The sequence below is a fragment of the Spermophilus citellus genome, assembly GCF_964194105.1.
Source record: "Spermophilus citellus genome assembly, chromosome: 2".
Taxonomy (NCBI): domain Eukaryota; kingdom Metazoa; phylum Chordata; class Mammalia; order Rodentia; family Sciuridae; genus Spermophilus; species Spermophilus citellus.
Window position 1 is genome coordinate 80,676,305 of NC_138183.1, and position 15,437 is coordinate 80,691,741.

Below are 15,437 nucleotides of genomic sequence, written 5' to 3' on the forward strand. Positions count from 1 at the left end.
CTATTCAAATGAGGGAAGGGGTCAGATTTCAGGGGGCTGAGTCTATCTTCAAGATGTCCACTGTCAGCAGGTTGACTGTCACCTGGGTAGGCCACACCCAAGGGCACAGTAAGAGAAGGGGACACACACAAGGCGCTTCCATGGAAGATTCTATCCTAAACAGGGCAAGGGGTTATATTACAAAGGAACAGGTGAGCATAGCTTTGCCCATGGGGCTGTAGCAAGACACACCCATGCAAGAGACACAGACCCTCGAATCCAAGAAAGGTGGGGAGGGGCTGGGGATGTGGCTCAAGCGGTAGCGCGCTCGCCTGGCATGCGTGCGGCCCGGGTTTGATCCTCAGCACCACATACCAACAAAGATGTTGTGTCTGCCGAGAACTAAAAAATAAATATTAAAAATTCTCTCTCTCTCTCTTTAAAAAAAAAAAAAAAGAAGGGTGGGGAAAGCTCTGCCACATTTCTGTGACTGAGCTGCCTCAGCACCCAGCCTGGGAGGGATGTGTGACTCAGTCACGTGTAAGGTTGGTCTTCCACAGTTCCCCACATAATAAAAAATTAAATTTAAAAAATAAAACTGCAGATATTTGGAACTGACAATGTACTTGAACTACATGAATATCTTTTATAATAATACTGAGCTTCCCAATCTATGAACACAGTACAGCTTTTTTTTTTAGATATTCTTTAATTTCTCTTAATAAAATCTAGACATTTACTCAAACATTACTGCGTATTTCTGCTATAACTGTTATTGGCTATTTTTAACTATCATAAATATATCTTTTGGAATTATGCTTCCTAATTTTCAATGATACATGTGATACAATATGTGATCATTTTAATGATATATGTAATGTATTGTGATTATTTGGATATTAATTCTAATAATTCATGCATATGTTTTATGTTCTTTTCATACTTAACATTCATTTCACTCAACATAACATTTTTATTTGTCTTTTGCCTGTCTGTATACCTTTCACCTCTTTTTTTATGTTTAACTGGACTGATTAGGTCCTGCAGTAAAATGTTCAATAGAAGTTGTGTGTGTGTGTGTGTGTGTGTGTGCAGGGATGGTGTTTTAATTATACACATCTTTTTCTCAGAGGGAAAGTTTCAAACAATTTGCTATTAAGTTTAATCATTGTGAATACAAGGACAACTTTTATTAGGCTAAGGACTTCCCCTTTTATTTTCAGTTCTCTAATTCTGAATCAATGTTGAATTTCAGATAAAGCTTTGCAGTACAGGCCAATGTGATCATATTATAATTTTTCTTATAATCTGCTAATTTGCTGGGCTAAAATTGATTTTGTAATGTGAAATTAATCTTGCTGTCTCAGAATAAATCCAACTGCATGATGATGTACACAGACAGAAATAGATACAAATACAAAGAGACTGTTAAAAATACAAACTTTCAAAAAAATTATTTTAAAAGTCAAGTTGGCTTTTATTAGTGATTTATAAATTGAGGAAGCACCTCACCTAAAGATTTAGATAAGGCACTTCAATGAGCATCATAAAACATTCAGTTTTTATAAGAGAGTTTGAGCAGGAAGGAAATAGCATAATATAAAAAATACTTCAGACTACTTTATTTGTAAGGTTAAAACAGAAGAAACTTCCTCATCATGCCACCTAAAACTTGCTTATTTGAGGATATGGTGTTTTCTCACTCCTGGTTTCTCTAAAAGTCAAATAAACAACTTAGTTTCAATTTGGAAACATAGAACTTTAGCATGAATGACTTCTTTTTAGATTTTCTATTAGAATCTAGTATACACACTCAGTCCAAATCAGTGACCTCCCACAGGTTGTTTTTTTTTAATTGATTCAGTTTAGTTATGACAGTAGAATTCATTTTGATATCATTGTAAAAGTGTGAAATATATCTTATTCTAATTTTATTTAATAAGATAAAAAACATGTGTATCACTGAATTCAATTTGATGTTACTTTTTCAGAATTTTTATAGCTATGTTAATAAGTAAAGTTGGCCTGTAATATTCTTTTTGCAGTTCAAGATTTGCATCCAGATTATGCTACCATCATAATATTAGGAAGAGAACATAATTTCTTTTTTTGTTATTGATTGAAAGAATTTGTATAAAGTTAGATTTTTGCTTTGTCATATGTCTACTTGAACTCTGGCAAAACCATCTGAACCTAGCATTTTTATCGTAGATATGAACAAAATTAATTATTTTCTCAATTTCTTACATAATAAAAGTATGATTCAATTTGTAGCAGCATAATTCACAATAGCTAAACTGTGGAACTAACCTAGATGCCCTTCAGTAGATGAATGGATAAAAAAATGTGGCATATATACACAATGGAATATTATTCAGCAATAAAAGAGAATAAAATCATGGCATTTACAGGCAAATGGATGGAGCTGGACAATATAATGCTAAGTGAAGTTAGCCACTCCCAAAAAAACAAATGCCGAATGTTTTCTCTGATATAAAGAGGCTAATTCATAGTGGGTAGAGAGGAGGAGCATGGGAGGAATAGAGGAACTCTAGAGAGGGCAGAGGGTGGGAGGGGAAGAGATGGGGCAGGAGGTTAGCAAGGATGGTGGAATGTGATGGACATTATTATCCAAAGTACATGTATGAAGATACAAATTGGTGTCAACATACTTTATATATAACCAGAGATATAAAATTTTGTGCTGTATATGTGTAAAAAGAAAGGTAATGCATTCTGCTGTCATTTACTTTTAAAAAATCAATTAAAATTTTTTTAAAAAATGAAAGTATTTCTTGGAATATTTTTAAGGATCTGTCCAGTTTATCTAAATTTTTCAAATGCATATGATAAAATTGTTGTAATAGCTTCTATTTTTGAATGGCTCTAGTTTCTATAGTGATATTGCTTTTATCCTGATATTCATTTTTTAATTATCTTTTTTTGTTTACCTTTTTCACCAAATGTTTTTCAAAATTCAAAACAAGATATCATCTTTTCATTATGTGGTTCCTTTATTTGTTTATTGAACAATTTTATCTTTATTATATCCTTCTTGCAGTGTTTTTAGGCTTTATTTTGTTGTTTATTCTCTAATTTTTGAACTAAAATAATTCACTTATTAAATTTTTATCTTTCCTTTAACATATATAACTTTTGCATATATTTTTTCTTAGAACATAATTTCAGGTGCATCTCATAAATTTTAATCAGTAGTATTTTTATTATCAATTAAAGAAATTTTTTAACTTAAAGCATCTATCTTTAGAATTTCAAGTTGTTTCTTACATTTTTTCATTTATATATGTATATGAAAACAAATATTTTAAATCCCTCTATACTATATTTCTCATGATCTAATCTCTATTTTATTTGTTCTTTCTTCCACTATACCAAGCAGCTGCCTATCACATCATTAAAATTTAAATTTCAGATACAATAATTTTTATTTCTAGAAGTCCTATTTCATTCTTTATCAAATCAGTTATTTGATAAATTGGCTTTTTATGAATTCCTATTATTTATAAACCCTTTGCTATTTTAGATCATTTCTTTGAATATATTAGGCAATATTTTTCATAATTTAGATTAGAAATTCTAATATCTGAAGTTCAATGAAGGATATTAGGCTATTTACAATATTTATTGGTTCTTATTACTAAAATCTATTTTCCCAAGATGACTGGTACCTTCATGAGAAGTTTCAAGTCCTTAAAAATTATTTTTAGGCTGGACATGGTGGGGCACACCTGTAATCCCAGCAGCTCGGGAGGCTGAGGCAGGAGGATCATGAGTTCAAAGCCAGCCTCAGCAATGGCGAGGCACTAAAGAACTCAGTGGGACCCTGTCTCTAAATAAAATACAGAATGGAGCTGGGGATGTGGCTCAGCGGTCCAGTGCCCCTGAGTTCAATCTCTGGTATATATATATTCCACCATCCTACACCCACTCAAATAAAAGCACTGACATTTATTTCCCTCAGGAAAATTAAATCAAGTTCACAGGCTGTAGTTCCCTGGACCACCATGTTTTATATACCTAGCCTGCAAATTTGCAAATAATTAATCTGTAGCCAACACAGGTGGTTTTTGCTGCTCTCTTTACCCATCCCATCCTCTCGGATACATGATAAGAGAAAAATAATGTAATGATTTGAGGCATGTTCTTACCTTAGGTGTTGTCTTTTATAATCATTTAATCATAGCTTAATGTGTTAAGCACAATCTTCAAAAAGACCTGCCAGGCTTTAGGCCTTGGCTCTTGTTCTCTTTAATATGGTCACAAAACTGAAAAAAAGTTACATGAAGCTGGAAATTCATTTAGGGTGAAAGTAAATCTGGATTCTTTTAATCTATTCTCAGATTTCAAGGGCAGATTTTTAATTGTCCTAAAAACAAAATCTTGATCTGTCTTATTAATTTTACATTATTTTTTTACTTGATTACTCATAAACTTAAAAAAAAAGTAAATTACAGTCTCTATGATGACATCTATTTTCATTACTCACATGTCCTATCTTATTGGATTTTCTTTGCTATTGAATTGAAGAGTCTTAAAAATGTATATTACTATTTTAGAAATCATGTTTATTTAATTTGTATTTATTAATAACAACATAAATATTTGGTGTTACTTCATGTCATCTTGTCATTTCTGTTTGGAATGCAAATGAGATTGTGATGCAATTGAATAAAGATTCCACCAGGCAAAGTGAAAGAATGTAAAGTATTTTTAGGTGAAAAGACTAAGGGAACTTTGGGAAGAGTTATATGATGGAGGTGCAATCATGGGATGCCTCTAGACTCCAAGGTTTCTGTGTCCCCACAGGAACATGAAGATGTTGTAACTATCACCTACATGAAGTGGGCATTCCTCTGTGCTTTCAAAAGATATTTTTTTATTTTCATCAACCACCTAAACTTAGAAAATCTGGCTTCTTTCCTGCCTGCTCAAAGTATGTAAGAAGCTGGTACAAACAGCCTTAGCTTTTCCCACAGTGTGTAGGCAGAGATAAGTAGAGTGAAGATCAGCTTCCCCAATGTACCATCCCTCAGCTGAACAAAACCTAAAGCCTGTCTGAAGTCTACTTTAACAGTCCTCCTTAATGACTGTAATCTTAATTCTGCTTTGTATGAATTCTTTCTTACTTTTCTTCCTTGCTTTCTTTATGGTTTTACATTCACCTGTTATATTTTCATCAGTTTTAAAATATTTTGGCTTTTAATTGCCACTTTGTTACATGTGTTTGCCTTAAAAAATATCTATTGAATTAACATAATTCTGATTATTTGATGGAGAAAATAATTCACTTGCTAAGATAATTCACATATCAATTATTTTCATCACATCTTATTTTCCATTTACTATTTCCTTGCTATTTAACACATTTTATTATCTTTTCTTTACGCTTCATTAATCTTCTCAGCTTAAATCAACTTTCTATTCATTTTCTCTCCATGCCTTTTCTTCATATCAATTTTACAGTGTACCTATGCATTTTTTAATGGTCATAATTAAGTCTATATTACTCCATTATTTAATAAAAAATAACAACTATGTCTTTCTCTAATATCCTTTTTTAACTGTACCTATCTCCCATAATTGCACTGAGCTAAATTCTTTACAATCTAGATTTCCCATTAATAGAGCAGTCTGTGATAGCAAAAAAAGATAACCCTCTCACATTTTAAAAGCAAGTATATGCTAAAAAAATTTAAAACACCATTTTATTATTATTATTTATTTATTTATTTTTGGCAAATAACTAGAAAATTTTCATGTAAAGAAACATACTAGAATAGAATAAAGAGAGACCACAAAGGCAGGCTATTTTGTTTGGTAAAGCCAAAAGACTCACAGTAGTATAGAAACCATCTGTAGCCCACAGACCTGACGTTTAAATACCCACTTGGAGAGGCATGTGCAATTGTGCAATCACAAAGGCCAGCCCTGTTTCTGAAATAGAGAATCAAAAATTCTACCTATCTGCTTGAAGAAGTAAGATGAATGCTTCTTTTTTTCTTCAAGACATGGATAAAAATAGATTTAGTCTGTTAAGAAATTAGAAACCCAAGAAGATACCTCTTGTGGAGAGCACAAACTGGAATATAAACCACCTGGAGTTTTGTTAAAATTCAGGTTCAGATTCAGTAAGAGCTCAAGATTCTACATTGCTAACACATTTCTAACAAGGATCCTATACTTTGAGTAGCAATATCTGAATGAATCCTACTACTGAGAAATAAAGCCCTCAAATGAAGGAATTACTATAAAAGTTAACCTGCAATGAGTAAAAAGTTGAAAAGCAAAAGTCAAACTACCTTGTCTGGAACAAAGAACATCATCCACTGCAAACATTCTCCAAGTTGAATTCAGAATAAAAAATAACAAATCACAGTAAGAAACTAGTCAGCAAATGTGTTAAATTTATAAAACTACAACAAATACCTGACACAATCAACTTATAAATAGGAAAGGTTTATTTTGACTCACAGTTTTGGAAGTTCTAGTCCATAGCCAATTGACCCCATTGTATTTGGTGAGACAGCACATCATGGTGATGCAGCAAATCATGATTGAAGTACGTGGCAAAATAACATATAGACCTCATGGCTAAGGAGCAAGACAGCAGGGGAAAGAGGCCAAGAAGGTTCCACTATCTCTTTCAAGGATATTCCATCAATGACCAAAAGACCTCCTACTAAGCCCTCTTCTTAAAATTCCTACCAATTCCCAACAGCAGCAAGCTAGGGATCAAGATTTTAACATATGGACCCTTGAGAGACATTCCATACAGCAACAGGCTTAAAAAATAAAAAGTGACTATTTCAAGAACTTCTATAATAGGACAAATAGAAGCATATTTTATAAAAAGTATTTAAATTTTCAGAGAGCTTAAGGAAGGAATAGAAATCAAAGGCAAGTAAAAGGATAATGTTATAAAAATAACAAAATATAAGTTGAAAAGCAAGTATAGGTTTCAGTAATGTCCAATGTGTTTACCAATAATGTGTGGGCTTTATGTATAACCTGTAAGTCCTAACTCAATAAATCAAATATAAAGTAAATTCATGAGACAATCAAAATGTTACATGAATCTGTTAAGGACTTGCTTTTAATTCAAGTGTGAGAAAGGTATTGCACCTGTATTTTTTTGAAAGGTATTAAAAAATTGAAATACCTAAAAAAGAATTATTGGATTTTTGAGTTTGTTTTAAAATACCAGAGTAGGTAAAGGAAATTTCATCACATATACAGGCTCCTGAATCCAAACTGAACTGTGTTTAGAAATAAACTTGAAGTAGAGACCATAAAAGACAGATAGATAGATGTTTGACTTTCCTGGTTAGAAGTTAGTACTTCACAAAGATGAAAAGAGTTGTATAGATGAGATAAAGTGGTAGTATTCCTTAAAAAAGAAAAATGTAAATAAAGTGTGGCAAGAGGTAACTTAGCAAATTCAGGCAGAGATACTACCCATAATTGATGACAGCATTCAGCAAGGACAACACAATAATAAATTATGTGTAAGAACCAAGACCGATATATAAATAACATAGGCTCAGTATATATTATATGAAAATGTTGGTACCAAAGGTTTTTGATTTTATGATATTTTTCAATTCTGGACTATCTGTATATACTCCATGAAATATCTTGGGGCTAGAACCCAAGGGTAAACATTAAATTTATTTCTGATTCATATAGCCTAAAGTTAGTTTTTATACAATACTTTTAGTAAAACTGTAGTTTGACTGCAACCCATCAAATGAGGTAAGTTATAAAATCTTCCACTAATGGCATTGTGTAGGAATCCAAAATGTTTCAGATTTTGGAACATTTTGGATTTTTGATTTGCAGATTAAGAATGTTTGACCTAGAGACTCTGGTGCATTCCCGGTACCACTGAAGCCAACATGGATTCTGCCCTCACCTGGAGGTCTTTTCTCTAGGTGCCACTGCCACCTGTGCTGCGGCAGACAACCAATCGCCCACTGCTGCTGACACACAAACCAGAAGTCCACTCCAGAGTGTCTCCCTCTTGGGACACTGGCCAGTGCCTGGGAGGCCAGGGTGCCAGCCCATTTGCCAGCACACCTGCAAATGGGCTGGCACCCTGGCCTCGGGGGGCACTGGCCAGGACTGGGAGGTCCAGTGTCAGGGTGCCTACAGGCTGGTCTGAGCCTGGAGTCTTCCTGTTGGGAGTGCTGGTGATTGCCAGCTTGCAGCTTTTTATCAGGGTTGTCCTCTGTGTGAGCACATCCCTGGTGAGCTCTCTGCAAACAGGAGCAACATTGAGATCTTGGAACCGCTATGTGACCACGCCTCAGGCATCTGAAACCCAGATCCATGGGATTGTGACTGGGTCTGCATGGGACAGTCTATGCCTGGCAATTCCATGAAGAATCAGAGACATGACTGAGAAATCTTTGAACAGTGACATAAACAGTTGTTCAGTTTTCCTTCAGTTTTTTGTTTTGTTTTGTTTTGTTTGGGTTTGGGTTTGGTTTGAGTTTTTTGATATTTTTTTCTCTTCTCTAGCATCTCTAGCATTATCTGAAACCAGGTATTTTTCATGCATCAATTTGGTGAGGACTGTGATATATCAATGGTATTTTACAATTTTGTTGTGTATTCTTATGTTTTTAATTATTGTATATACTTGTCCTCTTACTAGTCTATTTTCCTGGATTCACTGTCTTTCTCCTGCTAAATGGTCAATCTATCAATTCCTCTTCCACTCTTCATACAGATTTTTACTTCTGGTTTCTCTCCTCCTCTCTCATGGACATCATGTCCTATACTACTTCTGTTCTTTGTCCAACATTTGAAATTATAAGCGCTTTTAGCAAAATTTTTTTGTATATAGTGTAGACCATAACTTAACTATTATTCTGCTTATTACAAGAAAACCGTGGAAGTCTTAATCACATCTAGTGGGTTTGGGGCTGTATGTTGTTTGCATTGAATGCTGGTGATAGTGGTCTACCTCATTAAAGGTGAGGTACTAAAAACCTTCAGGATCACTATAAATCTTCAGGTTAGAATCCTTGCTGCCTCATATCCATACTACTAGATTGGAAAACACATGAAGAAGGAAATAAAGCACCCCAAACAAACCAGGATGCTGCAATAACAGAATCCACTAACAATACAGTAGAAGATATGTCAGTGAAAGAGTTTAGAATGTACATAGTTAAACTGATCTACAAAGTAAAAGATAGGATAAGGACTGAAATCAAAGAAAAAAATGCAGGAAGTGAAAGATTACTTCAATGAAGAAAGACTGTGGGAAAAAAAACAAGCAGAAATCCTCAAAATACAGGAATCAATGAACCAAATTATAAATTAAATAGAAAGCATCATCAATAAAATAGACCATTTGGAAAACAGAACCTCAGGCAATAAGGACAAAATATATAATTTGAAAATAGAGTTGATCATGAAGAGAAGATGGTAAGAAATGATGAGCAGAACATCTAAGAATTATGGTATAACATGAAAAGACCAATTTTAAGAGTTATAGGGATATATGAAGGAACATGGATATAAACCAAAGGAATATCAGAAAATATCAATATCAGAGTCAATATCAGAAAATTTCCCAAACCTGAAAAATGAAATGAAAAATCAAATACAAGAGTCTTATAGAACCTTGAACGTACAGAATTATAGCAGACCCACACCAAGACACATTACAATGAGAATGACTAACACAAAGATAAGGATAAAAATCTTAAAGGTCATGAGATAAAAAAATATGTATATCAAATTATATAGAGAGGAAACCAACTTGGAATTCAACTAATTTCTCAGCCTAAACCTCAAAGCTAGAAGGTCCTAGAATAATGTATTTCAAGCTCTGAAAGAGAATGGATGTCAACCAAGAATTTTATATCCAGCAAAATTAAGTTTCAGATTTGAAGATGAAATAAAAACCTTCCACGATAAACAAGTTAAAAGAATTCACAACTGGAAAGCCTGCACTACAGAAGATACTCAATAAAATGTTCCATGAGGATGACTAGGGGAAAAAAGTGAAAACCAGCAAAGAGAGGAACAACACTAAAGGAATAGTTAATCAAAGAAGAAACTAAGTCAAATTTAAAAAACAGATATAAACCAAAATGACTGGGAATACAAATCATATCTCAATAGAAACCTTGAGGGGCTGAGGCTGGGGTTCAGTGGCAATCACAGCACATGTAGGGTACTGGGTTTGATCCTTAGTACTGAATAAAAAATAAGCAAATAAAGGCACGATGTCCATCTAAAACTATACAAAAAAATTAAGTGGTATTAAACATTTTTTAATAAATAAATAATAACCTTGAATGCTAATGTTCTAGACTCATCAATCAAAAGACAGAGACTGGCAGATTGGATTAAAAAGCAAGACCCAACAATATGGTGCCTTCAAGAGACTCACCTCATAAGCAATGCCATACACAGACTGAAGGTGAAAAGGATGGGAAAAAAACATTATTCACATGGATTGCTTAAACAAATAGGGGTTTATATCCACATATCAAAGAGGACTTCAAGCCAAATTTAATCAGAAAGGACAAAGAATAACATTTCATTCTGCTTAAAGAAATTATGCATCAACAAGACTATAACAATCATAAATATTTATGCCCCAAACATTAGAGCATCTGTATATACCCTTCACAACTTCAAATATCAAATAGACCAGAACACAATAATACTGGGTGACTTTAACACACCTCTCTTACTACTGGACAGGTCTTCCAAACAAAAACTAAACAAAGAAACTATAAAACTAAATAATACAATCAATAACTTAGCTTAACAGACATATATAGAATATTTCATCCATCAATGAATGAATATATTTTCTTCTAAGCAGCACATGGATCTTCTATAAAATAGCCCATATCCTATGCCATAAATCAATTATTAGCAAATACAAAAAAATAGAGATAATACCCTGTATCCTATCAAATCACAATGAATTAAAATTAGAAATCAATGATAGAATAAAAAATAGAAGCTAATCTAACATCTGGAGACTAGATAATACACTATTGAATGACAAATAGATTACGGAGGTAATCAGGGATGAAATAAAAATGAATTCTTAGAGGTAAATGAAAACACTTATAAAACATTAAAATCCCTGGGACACTATGAAGGCAGTGCTAAGAGGAAAGTTGAGCATTGAGCTCATTCATTAAAAGAACAAGAAGTCAACAAATAAATGACAATTGTATCTCAAAGCCACAGAAAAAGAACAAATCAACACCAAAAGCAGTAAACCACAGGAAGTAATTAAAATCAGAGCTGAAATCAATGATTTGAAACAAAAGAAATAATTCAAAAAATTGACATAATGAAAAGTTGGTTCTTTGAAAAAAAATAATAAAATTGATAAACCTATAGCCACACTAACAAAGAGAAAAAGAATTCAAATTAATAAAACAAATGATGAAAAAGGAAATATCACAATGAACATGCCTAAAATACAGAAGATAATCAGAAACTATTTTGAAAATTTATACTACAATAAAAGAACATATTGAAGACATTAACAAATTTCTAGAGACATATTACCTACCCAAATTGAATCAGGAGGACATACATGATTTAAACAGATCAATTACAAAGTAATTAAATAGAAAACACCATCAAAACCCTACCAATCAAGAAATGCCTGGGACCAGACAGATTCTCAGCTTAGTTCTACAATACCTTCAAAGAACTAACACCAATACTCCTCAAAGTATTCCATGAAATAGAAAAGGAGAGAACCCTTCCAAACTCATTCTATGAGGCTAATATCACCCTAAAACCAAAACCAGCCAAAGATACATCAAGGAAAGAAAACTTCAGACCAATATCCCAGATGAAAATATATTTTAAAAAATTTCTCAAAATTCTGGCAAATTGCATACAAAAACATCAAAAAGATGAACCCTACTTGATAGATCAAGTAGGGTTCATCCCGAGGATGGAGGGATGGTTCAACATATGAAAATCAATAAACGTAATTGATCACATAAATTGACTTAAAATGAAAAAAATTATATGATCATCTCAATAGATGCAGAAAAAATTTTGACAAAACATAACACCCCTTCAGTACAAAAAAACTAGAAAAACTAGGGTTAGTAAGAACATGCTCAATATTGTAAAAGCTACATGTGCTAAACCAAGGCCAACAATTCTAAATAGAGAAAAAATAAAACAATTCCCTCTACAAACTGTAACAAGACAAGGATGCCCTCTTTACCACTTCTATTCAACATTGTCCTTGAAACTCTAGCTAAAGCAATCAGACAGGAGAAATAAATTAAAGAGATATGAATATGAAAAGAAGAACTCAAACTATCAAACTATCACTATTTGCCAATGATATGATTATATATTTAGTAGAGCCAAAAAATTCTACCAGGGAAACTTCTAAAACTTATAAATGAATTCAGCAAAGTAGCAGGTTATAAAATCAATATCCATAAGTCAAATGCATTCCTATATACCAATGATGAATCTACTGAAAGATAAATTAGAAAAACTACCCCATTCACAATAGCTTTAAAAAAATGAAATACTTGAGAATCAATCTTAACAAAGGAGGTGAAAGACTTCTACAATGAAAACTACAGAACAGTAAGGAAAGAAACTAAAGAAGACCTTTGAAGATGAACAACCTCCCATGCTCCTGGATAGGCAGAATTAATATCGTCAAAATGACCATCCTAACAAAAGCTTTATACAGATTTAATGTAATTCATACTAAAATCCCCATGACATTCTTCATAGAAGTAGAAAAAGCAATCATGATACAATTATTTCATAATAGATAAAGGCACCCAAAACATTCATTGAAGAAAAGATAGCCTATTCAATAAATGGTGCTAAGAAAACTGGAAATCCACATGCAACAAAATGAAGTTAAACCCCTACCTCTCACCCTGCATAAAACTCAAATCAAAGTGGATCAAATATTTAGGCATCAAAAAGACAGCATACCATAGAAGAAAAAAGTAGGCCAGATCTTCACCATGTTAGCTTAGGATCTGACTTCTTAACAAAACTCCTAAAATGCAAGAAGTAAAATCAAGAATCAATAAATGGGATGGATTCAAACTAAAAAGCTTCTTCTCAACAAAGTAAACAATCAATAACTTGAAGAGAGAGTCTACAGAATGGGAGAAAATCTTTACCACACATACCTCAGATGACCATTAATATCCAGGATACATAAAAAACTCAAAAACATAACACACACACACACACACACACACACACACACACACACAAAATAACCCAATCAATAAATGGGCACAGAAGAAATATAATTGGTCAACAAATATATGAAAAAATGTTCAACATCTTTAGCAATTAGAGAAATGCAAATAAAAACTACTCTAAGATTTCATCTCACCCCAGTAAGAATGACAATTAAGAAGAATATAAACAAGAGTAAATGTTGGTGAGGATGTTGGGGGAAAGATACACCCATTTCTACATTGCTTGTAGGAATGCAAATCGGTGCAACTATTATGGAAAACAGTATGGACATACCTCAGAAAACTTGGAGTGGAACCATTATTTGACCCAGCTATTCCACTTCTTGTTTCATACCCAAAGGTCTTAAAAACAGCAATATTACAGTGATATAACCATATCAATGTTTATGGCAGCTCAATTTACAATAACTAAACTATGGAACCAACCTAGGTGTCTTTCAATTGATTAATGGATAAAAAATGTGGAATATATACACAATGGAATATTACTCAGCCTCAAAGAACAATGAAATTATGGTATTAGCCAGTAATTGGATGGATCTGGAGAATATTATGCTAAGTGAAGTAAGCCAATCCCCAAAATCCAAAGACCTAATGTTTTTTCTGATATGCAGATGTTAATTCACAATGGTGGTGGGGGAACTAGGGAAAAATAGAGTTACTTTAGATTAGCTAGAGGGGGCATGAAGGGAAGGGAGGGAGGATAGGAAGTGGGGAGAGGAAGTGGGGATAGTGGGGATAGAAAGGAAAGTAGAATACATGACTGCATGACCAGTGTGATTCTACAACATGTACAATCAGAAAAATGTGAAATTATACTTCATTTATGTATGATATATCAAAATGCATAAATGTATTCTACTCTCATATATAACTAATTAGAACTAATTAAAAAAAATTTTAAAAGGCCTAGGAATAAAGCTAGTGGTAAACCACCCTTGGGCTCAATCCTCCATAATGGGAAAAGAAAATCTTTGGAGATGAGCAAGAAAGTCCTTGGAGAGATGCTGGACACCAAGTCAGGAAGGGAAATGAAGCTAAGTTTGTAACTTTGAAGCATATGTGGTTGGAAACAGTGAATCCAGTGAGTCCTACTGCTAGATGCCCAGTAACAAAATAATAAACAACTTAAGAAAAAAAGGAGGGGGAAATGCTTGATCTGTAACACACTAAGCCAGAATCTTGAATCTTGTTTCCCTAAGTTTTTTCTCTGTGAAATAGTATGGACAAGAAGTAAATGTAGAGAAGAATGTATTTTTGGAGGATTAGTAATAAGATATAGCTGTTATTATTATGGTCAGAGGTCTAGCAAGTAGACAAAGAAGTAGGATTATAATATATTTGTATATATAGTATGTACTCTGGAGCTGAGAAAACTGGAAAACACAAAAAAGCTTATATGTCCATAAGGATATTCAAACTGGGAGTAATAGGGGGAAAATGACTACTAGCTTGAATACAGTGATTAATAAAGTACAAGGATTACTTCTAGTAACAAAAAGTTAAGAGTCTGTAGAGTTAGTTGGTGCAGATTAATCCAGCCTCTAGGTCCTAATGGTGCCATTAGAACTCTGATGGTTTTCATTTGGTAGGTATTTAGCCTACAAGTTTTCCTCCCATAGTGACCAATAACTATTGTCATTGCAAGCAACACATATCACCTGAACATGTCCGAAAATGAAAAAGTAGGGGAGGGACAATTCTCACATGTCTCTTTCCATTAAAAAGGAAAACCTTTCCCTGAACCTACCTGGCAAGTTTCACCAAATGGCTCTATAGAACTTGCATAAATGTATAGAGATATCTCTATACCAGCCACAGGAAAAGGATAATATGGTGAATGTTCTTGGCCTAGCTCTATTATGATTCATCTTCTGGTGCTGGAGAGGTTGGCCTTCTGATTCTCGATCCCTAGTCATAATTGGTGTTCTGTTCACTACAGAGAAGAGGGGAATGGCCATTGGTTAGTCAATAGTCCCCATTTAATGTTATTTAATTTTTTTAATTTGTAATTTTTCTCTAATAAGTTTATTTCACCTGCCTGCAATGGAGGTTGTATCAGGGTGACAGTGAGAATATAAACTAGAATTAGGATGAAAGGCACATTCCTGTCTGATGTCCCCAAATTCCTTATGCTACCTCTTAAGTTAGATTTGCATATAATCACTTTACATTATAGAAATG